Raw genomic sequence first — 12,831 nt, forward strand, 5'->3', positions numbered from 1 at the left:
TGTTCGGGCTCTCCTTGCCTGGCTCCTGACCCCTTTGCAACTGGAAAAGGAAACAGCACATGTGTCATTCTCTTTTGCCTGTGTAGCTCACATGAGCGGGGAGGGGCACCCATTTGCAGATAGCAGTAACTGTATTCAAGTTTTGCAAGTTGGATGTATTCCACCCCTCTGCTTTTATTAGCCAGCAACCAGTGGAAAGAAAATGCTCTTTTCATTCTTAGCCAAATCTAGACACACCTATTAAATCCACTTCCCAAACTCCTATCCACTGCTGTTGATGTTATTTCTTTTAAGTGCAAAACTTGCTGCTGACTCCTTTTCCTAAAATGTGTACCATTAGTGGGTAAGATTGAAAGTAGGACTTTCAGGACTTTCAATTTTTGTTGCTCATCATCCCCCTTAACCCTCACAGTCTGACTGATTCTGTCCTTTTAACAGGTGAAAATTGAGGATGGCTTTTACTGGGTCAAAGTAGCTATGTCAGCGTGTACCATGAATCTACACTGTGCTTAAAACAAGCAGGAACCTGTGGCTACAGCATAGGCTGAAGCACAAGTGACTCCAGTCATGGCTCTGACACAGGCTTCCTATGGCACCTTTGGCAAAATATTTAATTTCTGCTCCAGTTTGCCATTGGTAGAATAAAGATGAGACACCTGGTTTCTCCCTAGTCTTGGTATTTTTATTTTAATGTACAGGCAGGTGTTACTTGTAAATAAGATGTATTTATTGGGCTGCAGAGGTTAATTTGCATACTCCACTGTGAGTTTTTCAGCCTGGACTAGGGTGCCAGCTGCCTTGTTTATATAGCTGCCATTTAAAGCTATCTGTTTGGCTGTGTGCATGCTGTGCTGCAGTCATGCACACTTACAGTGGCATGTAGTCACTGTAAGTGTGCATACACAGCCTGTCTGTAGCTGACATGGACTAGGACTTCTAGGTTATACCAGAATACAAGCAATGTTTAATGCCTATGCCTTAAACACTAAGGAGAGTGGACAAATTTTCCATTTTCCTGGTGTCTGTTATGGAGTCAGGATGAATTAACAGCCTGCCTGTGACAGCAGAAACACAGTCACCACCAGGATGGAAGTGGAAAAAACCAGAGTAATGAAATTCAGGCTGGGACCATCCTGTTTTGCAAAATTGTCACAGGATACTTCTGTGAAATCCTCTCTCCTACAAGAAATCAGTGCCACGAACTTGGCTCACAGTATTTATTTAACAGCTATAGGATGGAAAGAACAGTGGCTTATTTACATGCCAACAGCAACTAACAGCTTGTTTGTGAACATGGATGCAGTAAATTACTTCAGTCAGCATTTCCACACTTTGGGCTTGTGGTAGAGATCTCTGGAACATTTAGTGATAGAGCAAAGCAAGGCACAAAACAAAGACAGGGAAATAATAGGAAAAACTCCTGACGTTGCTGCACTGGCTTCAGCTCCATAGCGTGACATTCATTTACACTCGATAGGTTCTCTATGAAAATACTGATGGGTATGTTTTTGATTACTGCTTCTTCTGTGTAAGAAACACAATGTGCACAGGTAAAATAGGGGCTTTCTGATCTGAGGCATGAGAATTGTTGTCATGTGAAGTTTTCACATTTTAATCTTTCATCATCATGATCAAGGACAAGTTGGGTGGCCTTGGAGCAACCTTGTCTAGTTAGGAGGGTTGTAACTAGATGATCTAATCCAAACCATTGTATGATTCTACGATTCTGTGATCCCTAAGGAATTTCAGATCTTCTATTGAGAAAAGATTCCCTAGCTGCTGCAGATGATGTGAAGGATGGTAGTTGTGATGGCTTTATGTTACAGCCATGTTACAGTGGTCTGGACTGTCTTAGGAATTTTATGGAAAACTACTCAAAACGGCATGCACTGTTAGATCCTGGTGCTCAACCCCTCTGCATCTGTGCAACACTTCCTGCATCTGTCTGTGTTCTTATTAAAGCTGCTCTCTCCCCACCAAAATCACTGGAAGAGTTATACCCAAGTTATGTAGGAGGATTCTGGCAGATCCAAACTCACATGGGAAAGCCCCCTTTAATATGTTGTTATCTTCACTTTTCTTGGGACTTCTGTCTTTGCTTATTGAATAGACTGGGGTTCCCAGAAATCAGAGAGCCAGTTCCCAAGGCTGTTTGCTCTCAAACAGGCCATTAAAGAGACCTGCCTGACCTTTTCCACTCATCATTAATGGGAAATATGTGATGTTGTCAAGGGAAGCACCATGCAGCCCAGCATGCTTCCAGGGGAGCCTTGAGACTGGGCACTGAACAAAAAGCATCTCAGTGCTCTCAGCCAACTGATCACGTGGGACAGGAGGCCACAAAGGAACCCAGAGCAAAAGATGGGAGTAGAGTGCTGGTAGGGAAAATGTGTGATTAATCATTAATTTTCAATTTGACTGAATTCTCTCCTAACCTTTAAATAGTAGTTGCTTCTGACAAAAAAACGAAAGCTCCCCTAAATGGTTAAAAGGAGAAGATAACAGAAGGGTATCTGAAAGTAATTTTTATCTAAGGATTGTGGCATTCATACAGGATTCACCAGGTCTGTGGGATAACACAGGTATGTTAGGAAATCTGTGTCAGCTCTGTGGTTTTCATCAGCCAATTACTTGATCTTGAGGCCACAGTGTTCCCATTAACCTACAGAAGAAGTATTGCTTTCCTGCCCTGGTGAATACTTTTGCATCTCCAGCCTTTGAAAGAGTCTTTTTCTGAATAAGGAAATGAAAATTCCCTTTTTTTCTCAGTAGTGCTTTCAGATTTGACAGCACTTTCAGGTCCAGGAGTGTTAGCTCAAAAGTGGGACCTCTTTTGCCTCTGATACTGCAATTTATCCTACTCCTCCTAAGTACAGCTATGTAGTGAATGCATGGTCAGGCCCACATAGTTGTTCTCTTTGATGCTATCTTGCTCCAAGATAAATGATATTTCACAGTCATTCAGGCTTGGCAAGCTGATGCTGCAGGCTGCAGCTGTTGTTCCAAACAGGAAGGGAGGGTTTAGGCTGCACTCGGAGGAAAATAAATAAATAAAACAAAGGAAGGAGGCTTTCTCCAGGAAGTTATGCTTTGCAACAACAGGACATCACACTAGAAATCCCTCTATCTGATGGATTTTCATGGCAAAACATAATGCAAAATCTGTAATCTCATCCTGTAAAGGCAATGGCAAGATTGAAAGAGGCTGAGTGGAAAGCTACCAGTTATATCCTTCACTGCCCACCCTGCACAGCCTGCAAGCTTCAGAGAAGGTGTTTGGATCCATCACCTGGACATTTGAGGAGAGGATTTAGCAGCAGTTGTGCCTGGCTGTGAGTTCAAGATGGGCAGCACTGGTGGGCACATTCACATGAACCAGAGGCTTGGTGCACCACTGGGCTGCATGCCATGGTCACCTGGCCAGCTGGCAGGAGAGGTGGGGTTGGCTTCCTCCTCTCCTTTCCCGGCTACACACTTCAGGCTGTCTTGAACATGCCAACCTGCTGAGCTAGGTGAGGTTGGGTGGAATCCCAAATTTTGAAGACTTCGTGCAGGCCAAGCACAATCAGGGATTTAACTGCTAGGCTGGGTCCTGAAGGAGTGGTTCTTCATAGGAGAGCATTTGGCTCTGGGCATCCCATGAAATACTGTTTTCTACTGATTATCTTCCTGTCCATCTCTGTAAGGAATAATAGTTTATTTATTTGTTACCTTGTGTGTGGGGTTCTCCCCCACCTTGTTTCCTTTCTGTATCCCATCTATTTTTGTGCTGAAAGGGCAAGGAATATTTGCCATAGACTGTGTGGACCATCTCAGATCTGGTGTAAAGTCATGGAGAATGAAACCTGTGTGATGCAAAAGGGATCAATAGAGACTTATTACCCAGGATGGACTGTGATGCTGGTGTAACTCATGTTTTATGTGGTGCCTATGCAGCCTGTGACTTTAAGTGCAACAAGATTGTGAAATCCTTGGAACACAGAGGAGGAATTTTCTGTCTGCATTCATAATACTGAACTAGTTCTTGACCCTCATACAAGGCCAGAAGAGAAGAGTTTACCCTGGAGATAAGAGATCAACTCTCCTTCCTACTTTGCATCCCAAGCATTTCTCTTTATTTTTACCACTCCCCTGACTTCTGCTTGAACCTTTGGAATATATTCTTATCCCTGGAACACATATATCCCCTGCTTTACCTTCTTGCACAATTATTTGCAGATAAAGGATATAGTGTGCCTGTTTGTGTTTAAGGTTTCCACTTAATCTATTAGTTTGTTTGGGCCAAACTCTTCTCCATTTGTGTCTGTACTCAGGGGAATCTCCAGTGTCACTACAATGCAAATACTTCTCAAAATGTGCCATCTCTCTGTGAAATGGAAATATAAGGAGGCTCTACATCTTCCCTGTAGCCTGGTGCTTGCTTTCCATGAACTGTGGTTCATTTAATGACACCATAGAGGGAAGATGTGGAAGGTCAGGAGTTCAGTAGACAGTGGTGCAGAGTCTCTGTAACTCTATAGTGTCATCATAAAGGTCACACAGAATGTCTTTGAGCCACTGTCTCCTCTCTAATCTAATTTCCAACACCACTGGAAAGCACATCTGCTCGCACTCTAGACCAGTCAACAGGATGTTGACATGCAGTTTGATGGTGCATTTTTGGAACAGTGGTAATGTCATCTGGGTAGGTGTGGAGAGGGTGAATCATACTATCAGCTCTTGCTGAGTTAAGAAATCGGAGCAGGCTTTGGCACATGGATTTATCATAACAAAAGAACAGAATGATAAATAAAGTGAATCATTCTGCAATTTAAAACAAAAGGGAAGACTTGCTCACACAAAGAAGATTTAAACACTGAAAGTCGTAATTCCTGGAGGATCTGGTGTAGTTGGACCTTCAGTTTGACTGAAAATCTTTACTCTTCCTTGCATAGATGGGACTGTTACTGTAGCATAATTTAAATAAGTTGGGTTTTTTAGTGGCTGCATATTAGATAGCATTCAAAGGAGGGCAGAGGGCAGCCAAGATGGGGAAGAGTCTTGAGGGGAAGCCAAGTGAGGAGTGGCTGAGATCACTTGGTCTGTTCAGCCTGGAGAAGAGGAGACTGCAGAGAGACCTCACTGCAGTCAGCTTCTAGTGAGGGGAAGAGGAGAGGCTCTGATCATTCTGTAGTGACCTGTGATAGAACCCAAGGGAATGGCCTGAAGTTGTGTCAGGGGAGGTTTAGGTTGGATATTAGAGAAAGGTTCTTCACCCAGGGTGTGGCTGGGCACTGGAACAGGCTCCCTAGGAAGTGGCCACAGCACCAAGCCTGACAGAGTTCAGGAAGCGTTTGGACAATGCTCTCAGGTACAGGGTGTGACTCTTGGGGATGCTGCTGTGCAGGGTCAGGAGTTGGTCTTGATGATACTTGCAACTCAACATGCTCTGTGATTCTGTGATGACTCTGAAGGCCAGAAAATTGAAAGTCCAGAGTTCTGATGATTGTGGAGCCTGCTTTGTTTTGTTATCAAAGTGTTAAATTTTGCTTTCGTGGCTGTTTAAGTGCAGGTGAAAATACTCTCAAAGGCTGTTAGTACAGCATCTGGCCTGTCCTCATGTAACATAATGGCCTCATGGCCTTGTCTCAGTCTGAGCTCTCTGGGAGATTGGATCTCCTGTACTTTAGCAAGGGCTTCAGCCTCTTTTCTACCCTTTTCTAGCCTGGATGTTATCAGGCACAGAGGAGATACATCTAAAGCAGAGATCTTTCTAATCACAGTGTGAACTGGGTTACATCCAACTAAGGGTGTGGGTTTAAAATCCATTCCTGAGCCTGCTTCCCCCCTTGCAGCAACACTTAGCCAAACAGACTCAGCCGACTTGGCTGATGGTATTTCCTAAAATATAATAACACTGAGGCATTTGCTCTTTTAGCCTGCATGTACTATTCTCTCCAGAGAAAAAGGCATCAGTTTAAGATTACTTTCTTCTATAAGTGCAAGAGCAAAAACATTGTGCTTCTCTTCAGAGATACTTCAGTGAAGTTTACTTTTTCAACCCTCTGTCTGGGCAAAAAGCTGGCATGTGGTAAAGTCACAGTTACACTGAATGAAACTAGGGCTCCATGAGGATGTGTGTGATGACCCCAAGACCTGTTGCTTAGCGCTGCTCCTATCACTGCTTTAAAAATAACTGCAAAATTATTAGCCCAAGGGAGGCTCGAACTTAATTTTTCTCATAAATAATGTGACTTGTGTTGGTTTTACTTTAAAAGAACCTTAAACTTCAATAATTTTTTCTTTAGTTCTGCAACTTGTTTGTGTTTACTGACCTAGGTTGCTTCCTTTGTTAAGTGATTAGTTAAAGAACTAGACGATGCAGTCAGCAATCCTAATGGAGTTCATTAGAATCCCACAAATAACTTGGCCCTGTGGGGGGAGGGGGGGAAGAAAGGGCTTACAAGAGATTAGAACAGACCTTAGTCCTCCCAAGGTCCCTGAGGGTGTTTTCTCCTCTGCTTCCTGACTGTAACACTTGCAAATCCTTAGGCTCTTGGAGATAATTCCCGAAGTGGCAAGTGGTTATCATATCCTGCATGCAGAGCATCAATACTTTTGTGTTGGTAGTGTTGGTTTGGCTTTTTTTATTAGTTTGTTTTTGGTGGTGTTTTTGTCTGTTTGTTTTGCTCCTAAAATGCCATTGGTATAGGATCCACGTAGCCCTGGGGTAAACTTAGAGCTACAGTAGAAATAAGTTTTTGTTTTCTGCTTACCCCTGCTAAATGGGTGGCTGTAGTTCTCTCAAATAATAAAATATTAATCTCACTGAAGTGAGGTTCCTAAGCTACAGATAATAAGTTTGTTTTATTGGTCTTATACAGGGTGTGGGAGAGAAAGAGCTCCCCAAGTGCAACTAAATGCCCTGGACATGGCTATCCTTGAGGTCCACTCTCCAGTGAGTCCAGCTGAAAATAGGATATGGTTTTAAAGCCAGCTAATCTTCTGTTCCTTCTATTTGTGCTGAGTGAGTTTTTATACAAAAATGGATATAGCTGTCTGCTGTGATGGAAGTAAAAGTTTAGAATTGTCTGTTCTAATAATAAATTGCATGCTGATAATTTTTCTTACTGCAGTAAAGGCAATTCAGCTGTATCTGATTGGCACTAGTTCAAGATTTTTGATGTTCAGCAGGAGAATATACAGCTGTAAGAAACAAAACAACGCTAAAAAATCTCAAACTGCACATGCTGGGATGGCAGCAAGCCCAACTGCAACAGCTCATGCTCGCAGCGACTCAGGCACTGGGACACACAATGAACGCTTTTGCTGGCAAAATTGCACAATGAGTTTTGTTTTCTTTTCATGCAGAGTCCAAATGGGCACAATGGTTTCCCTCTGGGTGCAATGTCATGGACTTCCTTGAACCTTATTTAAATGGCATGTACAAACGTGGTTGAAGATTTCAGCTGTCAATTCAGCAACACTCACACAGATCTACTTTTTATTGTCCTTGTGTTCCTGTTAGACATGGTAAATGTTAAACTGCAAGGGAAAGATGAGATGCTGAAAGACAATGTATAGAAATTACTCCTTTCTTGAAGTGAGCTACAAGCAAACTCAACTGAGATAAATATATATACTTCACTATGAAATACGCAATGCTTTATTTGGAAATAGTTTTCTTCCTTATTAAATCAAAGAGCTGCCCAGGAAGTTATAATTCAGAACAATAAACATAACTACAGGGAAAATATCTGAATAATCTAAACATATCTTTTCTCTACGAGGGAGATAAATATGAATTCTCTCTTGTGAAGTCAGGCTGAAAAAAAGTGTTTCAGGGAGAGTTCAGGAATGGAATTGGTTTATATCAGGCAGTCTTGAGAAAAAACTTAGTTCAGACATCTTTAGGATCCCTGGATCCTGTCAGCTTTTTCAAACATTGAAATAAGAGTTGGAGCAATGCTGTGTAGCACAGTACTGCACTACTGATTCATCTCTGGGAGCTCAAACTTTATTGGGGAAGCACTGAAGAATGCCCTTATGGCCACCAAGATTTAAGAAAACACAAAGATTCCTCTAAGTTTTAAACACATGATTAGGTCTTGTTACAAGCTGAAAGCATGCTGAAAGATTTTTCTGATTACCAAAGGCTTCCTACAAATATTCATAAATGGACTCTTCCTCTACAACATCACCCAAATTAAATTTCCTAATTAGACTCTACAATGAGTCAGTCTATTGAAGAAACTTTCTAAAGATAAGGAGGTTGTGTCATTTTATGTCAATTTTGTGTTTGAAATATTAGTCACATAATCTATCCTAGTCTTCTGCATTACCCTCTGGAGTCAAAGGAGGAGATTGTGGTTTCCAGAAGATTATTCATTCTCTGGCTAAAATTGGGTGCAATGGATTACATCACATTCAAAAGTTTTATCTCTCCCCTAAGAAAAAGCCAACACCCTTCTTTGCTGAGATCCAGACATAAAGGATGTTGTAGCATTTCTACGAATATTTAAATTTGCTGTTTCTATTCTGGTACTGTTTTGTGCTCCTCCCAGAGGCCATTCTGCTTGTACTTAGCAAATACAAATGGGCAGAATCCCTGTCTTTACGATGTGAAAGTGCTGGTATGCTTTGGAGCAGTGGGCAATCAAATCCTCATTTAGTGAGTGTAACTGATTACATGCACTATGTAGCACAAATAAACACTCTGTGTTAATTAACACTCTCTATCAATATTCCACCATTTGAATTTTCACCTGCCACAATCTTCTGCTTTTTTTTAAGTTCAAAAACTGATTCTCAGATGTCCTCTGAAATGTCTTGCTCTGGTGGGTTAGCCCTGGATAGACTCCAGGTGCCCAGCAAACCTGATCCAGCCCTCCCTCCTCAGCTGGTCAGAGGAGAGAAAATATAATGGAAGGTTTGTGCATCGAGATAAGGGCAGGGAAGGATCAGTCATCAGTTACTGTCATGGGCAAAAAAAATAAACTTTCAGGAAAAAAAAATCTTGCCAATCAAATCAGACTAGGATATTAAGAAATAAATCCAAATCTTAAACCACCTTCTACCCACACCACCCTTCTTCCCAGGGCACAGCTTCACTACTGATTCTTCCTCTCTCTTCCCCACCAGTGGCACAGGGGGACAGGGAATGGTGTCAGTCCATCAGATGCTGTCACTGCTGCTCCTTCCTCCTCAGGGGGAGGGCTCCTCACTCCTGCTCCAGTGTGGGGTCAGAGGAGAAGCTGCAGGAGCTGGGCTTGTTTAGTCTGGAGAAGAGGAGAGGGGATCTCATCAATGCATATAAATATCTTAAAACTGGGTGCAAGAGAATGGGGCCAGACTTTTCAGTGGTGACCAGTGACAGCATGAGGAGCAATGACCATGAACTTAAACACAAGCAAGCAAGTTCCACCTCTACATGAGTAAGAACTTTCTTATACTGGAGGTGGAAAAGCCCTGGAACAGGCTGCCCAGGGAGGTTGTGAAGCCTCCCTCTCTGGAGACATTCAAAACACACCTGGTTAAGGTCCTGTCTAATCTGCTCTAGGTGACCCTTGCCTTGGCAGGGAGCTTGGACTGGATGATCTCCAGAGGTCTCTTCCAATCCCAAATATTCTGTGTTTCTGTGATTATGTGTTTCTAACAATTCTCTGTACTCTGCCAGTATGCTGATATTTCAAAATTGCCATAGGCAGAGACCTATTATTTGGATCCCTTAGAGGAACAAAACATCATCTAAAATGTACTGCCAGAAAAGGTTGGAAATGCTGAGTTTTTTGATCACTGGGGAAAAAAAAGATTTAAAAACATCTTGCACTGCAAATATTATCTATAAAGAGAAATACATCTGCAATATTGAACTATAAAGGGCTTTTCTCCATTTAGAAGTCACATTAGTTTGACATAAATAAAGTAAAAGAATTTATGTCAGAATAAAAAGTTTACCAACATGGTCTGTCTCCTTGTAAATATGCACAAGTACAATGAGAATTAAGATCATGTCCACTTTACTCTTAACTGATGTCTTTGCCACAGATAGATATTGATAACTCTCTGCTGAGAAGTTAACCTTCCACTGGGGTCATGGCATAGTGCTGTGGTTAGAGCTCATTCTTTGCTGATTCTTCCACTATCAGTCATCTGTTTTGAGTTGTGCATTAATCATTGTGAAGGTAGAATGTTTGCTGCACAGGATTTCCTTGGATTCCTATTTGGAGTTTCCCTGAGCCCCACTGTTTCCAGGCTGGGAGGTCCATGTGGGAACCCATGTAGTGTTAGAGGGTCTGATCATCCCATGGAGAAACAGAGGTTAAGGAGAGCACAGGAATGTGTCTCTTAGGCTCACTAACTTGCCTTTTGGTATCATTTAATTTTCCTCCGTTGACTGTACAGGGACTTTAGCTCCCTTTCATATACTGGCTGAAATTCCTGGCTAGGCCATTTGACTCCCTGAAACTGAATGTGTCTTTCCACTCCTACAAATATCTCTCATCAGCTGCAATTCTTTGTAAAAGTCTGTGATGGACAACCCATGGCTGACCTCACTTATTCTGGAAACTGGTGGCTTGAGCTAACTTCTGTGATCTTGTCTACATTTGAAGAACAAGAAGCAACAGCATGGAAGACCTCTCTCTTTTCCATCTTTAAAGCATGGAAGATAAATATCTTAAAGTATATTGGGCTCATGATTCATGCAAGGCCAGGGCCTTGCTGCAGAAATGTCTCTGTTTACCTTATCAGAAAGAAGCAATATGTTTATTACTCACAAGAATCTCAATGAGAAGCAAAAATCAGGTACTAAAAGAGGTTTTTAATCTAGTGGAGTAAATTTTAATGAATGTTAACAATTGTGCAATTACTCTTGTAATTGTAAGAATGCAAGGGATAAAAAAGAGACAATTTTTAGCAATCAAGATTTGGAAGAGAGCACTGAGAAAAAGGGTGAATTTTTCTATTTCTTGAAGTCTTACAGACACCTTCCTGAAAGATTTATGAGTCAAACATAAGTTATTAGTTCAATATCATTCTGTGGCCGGAGTGGCCTTGAAGATATTAATCTGTGAATCAGCCAGTGAAAATCTATGGCCTGTAAAGGGCAGAGTATCCAACAACACAATCGTGATGTCTCCTCTTCCATACAGGCCCCAGGCAGGTGAAACCATCTGTGTTGGCTCACTCCAGAGCTCACTGTTGTAGCACTGCTCAAGAATCTCACTGTAAATCACCCTCTTTGTTCTGCTTTTTTGTGCATATAAGTAGATTTGGGACCTACACATTCAGTCATGAGCACAGAGGGTGCGGGGTGTCACCAAGCAAGCTATCATTGTGACATTTTCAAGCTGCTGGCTGACTGCAAAGTGATATGTAAGCATATACATGAAGCATATGGGGAGGCAGGAGACATATATCAGACAGCAGCTGGCATATCAGGTCCAGGGCAGCTTCTACTGGGAAAAGAAAATAGATTGCAATTCCAGGCAGAGTGGCTTAACTCTTCTTTCCTTGCCTTTGAAAATTTTAATTTCTTATATTTGTATAATCCAAATAATTTATGTCCAAGGTTAGTAATTTTGCAGTATTTTTCATCTGTTCTTAATGCACCAAAGCTCAGCTTATTTTCTGTTATCTCCCTGTAAAAGTGGGACAAACCTGTTGGATTTGCGCTCAGTACTCTAAGCTCAAGAGTAGAGTAACTTCAGATTTATCACTGTGCAACCAAGAGTGATATTAGGTGTTAGATTTAATATCACCCATCCCCGTGTGAAAGAGAGGGCCAAATTCTCTGCTAATATTAAAGCAATAGGGACTCACTTGCAAATAAAAGAGATTCTGACCTGGTATTGAGAATACTTAGAAACTACCCAGAGAGAACAACTGAGTAGGAAGATATATTGTTTTCTACTTTATTCCATGCTTTCAGTACAACTGCTTTTTTCAGCTTGAGCCCAAGTCATCAAAGTTTCTCACTGTAGAGTCGTTCACTACAGGCTCTCTCTGCTACCCTGCTGGGGACGATGCCATGGGCTCTCTTTGCACCTGCAGCTACAGCTCCTAAACAGACTGGTGTCCTCTGGAAATCATGAAATATTTGTCCTTGCAGTGCAACCTCTTCTTTCCTGGTGTGATGAAATGTGCTCTACCAAAAATAACCTGCTTGTTGTTCCTTTCCCAAAACGCTCTCGGATGTGGTGTTACCAGCAAAGGTTATATTGACAAAACATGTGGCAAACAAGGGGGTCATGGGTGGTTTGGTGCCTGAAAGTGAGAAGTAGGAGATTTAGTGGAAGGTAACAAGATAAAAAATAGTAGTAGTTGAAGTACTTTAGCATATGAAATTGTTGTAAACTGATTCGGAAGTTGCAAAGGGGAAGAAAAAGGAATGGAGAAGAAATTCTCTTTCTAGAAACAGTCAAAGGAGGAAAAGAGAGAGATTATTTCCATTCTGTTCAGTGTAGAAGTGTACTAAAGCTACGTCTGAATGAGATAATCTGTCTGTCTCTGTCCTTTAGCATTCAGGAACCAGGGTAGGTGTGCCAATACCATGGGGAGTTCTGGAAAGGAAAGCAGCCCTGGCAGAGCTCTGCACTCCTATTGCTGCTGGATGTAGCTCTACTAAATAAATGAGATTTTCATGACATGCCCTCCCCACACAAAGCAAGCCTCTTCTATGTGCCCTGTAAAGGGCTGACCAGGAGGTTCAGTGCGGTCATCTTCCTGAACAGAGTTCAAGGACATGAACCACAAAGGCTTCCACCCTCTTGTTTAATGTAATCAGAAAGCCAGTTTTGTGTTGGGGCCAAATTTATGGATAGTCATGCACTGAGCCTACTCCCCACTGCC

This window comes from Molothrus aeneus, chromosome 7, assembly GCF_037042795.1.
Source record: "Molothrus aeneus isolate 106 chromosome 7, BPBGC_Maene_1.0, whole genome shotgun sequence".
NCBI classification, from domain to species: domain Eukaryota; kingdom Metazoa; phylum Chordata; class Aves; order Passeriformes; family Icteridae; genus Molothrus; species Molothrus aeneus.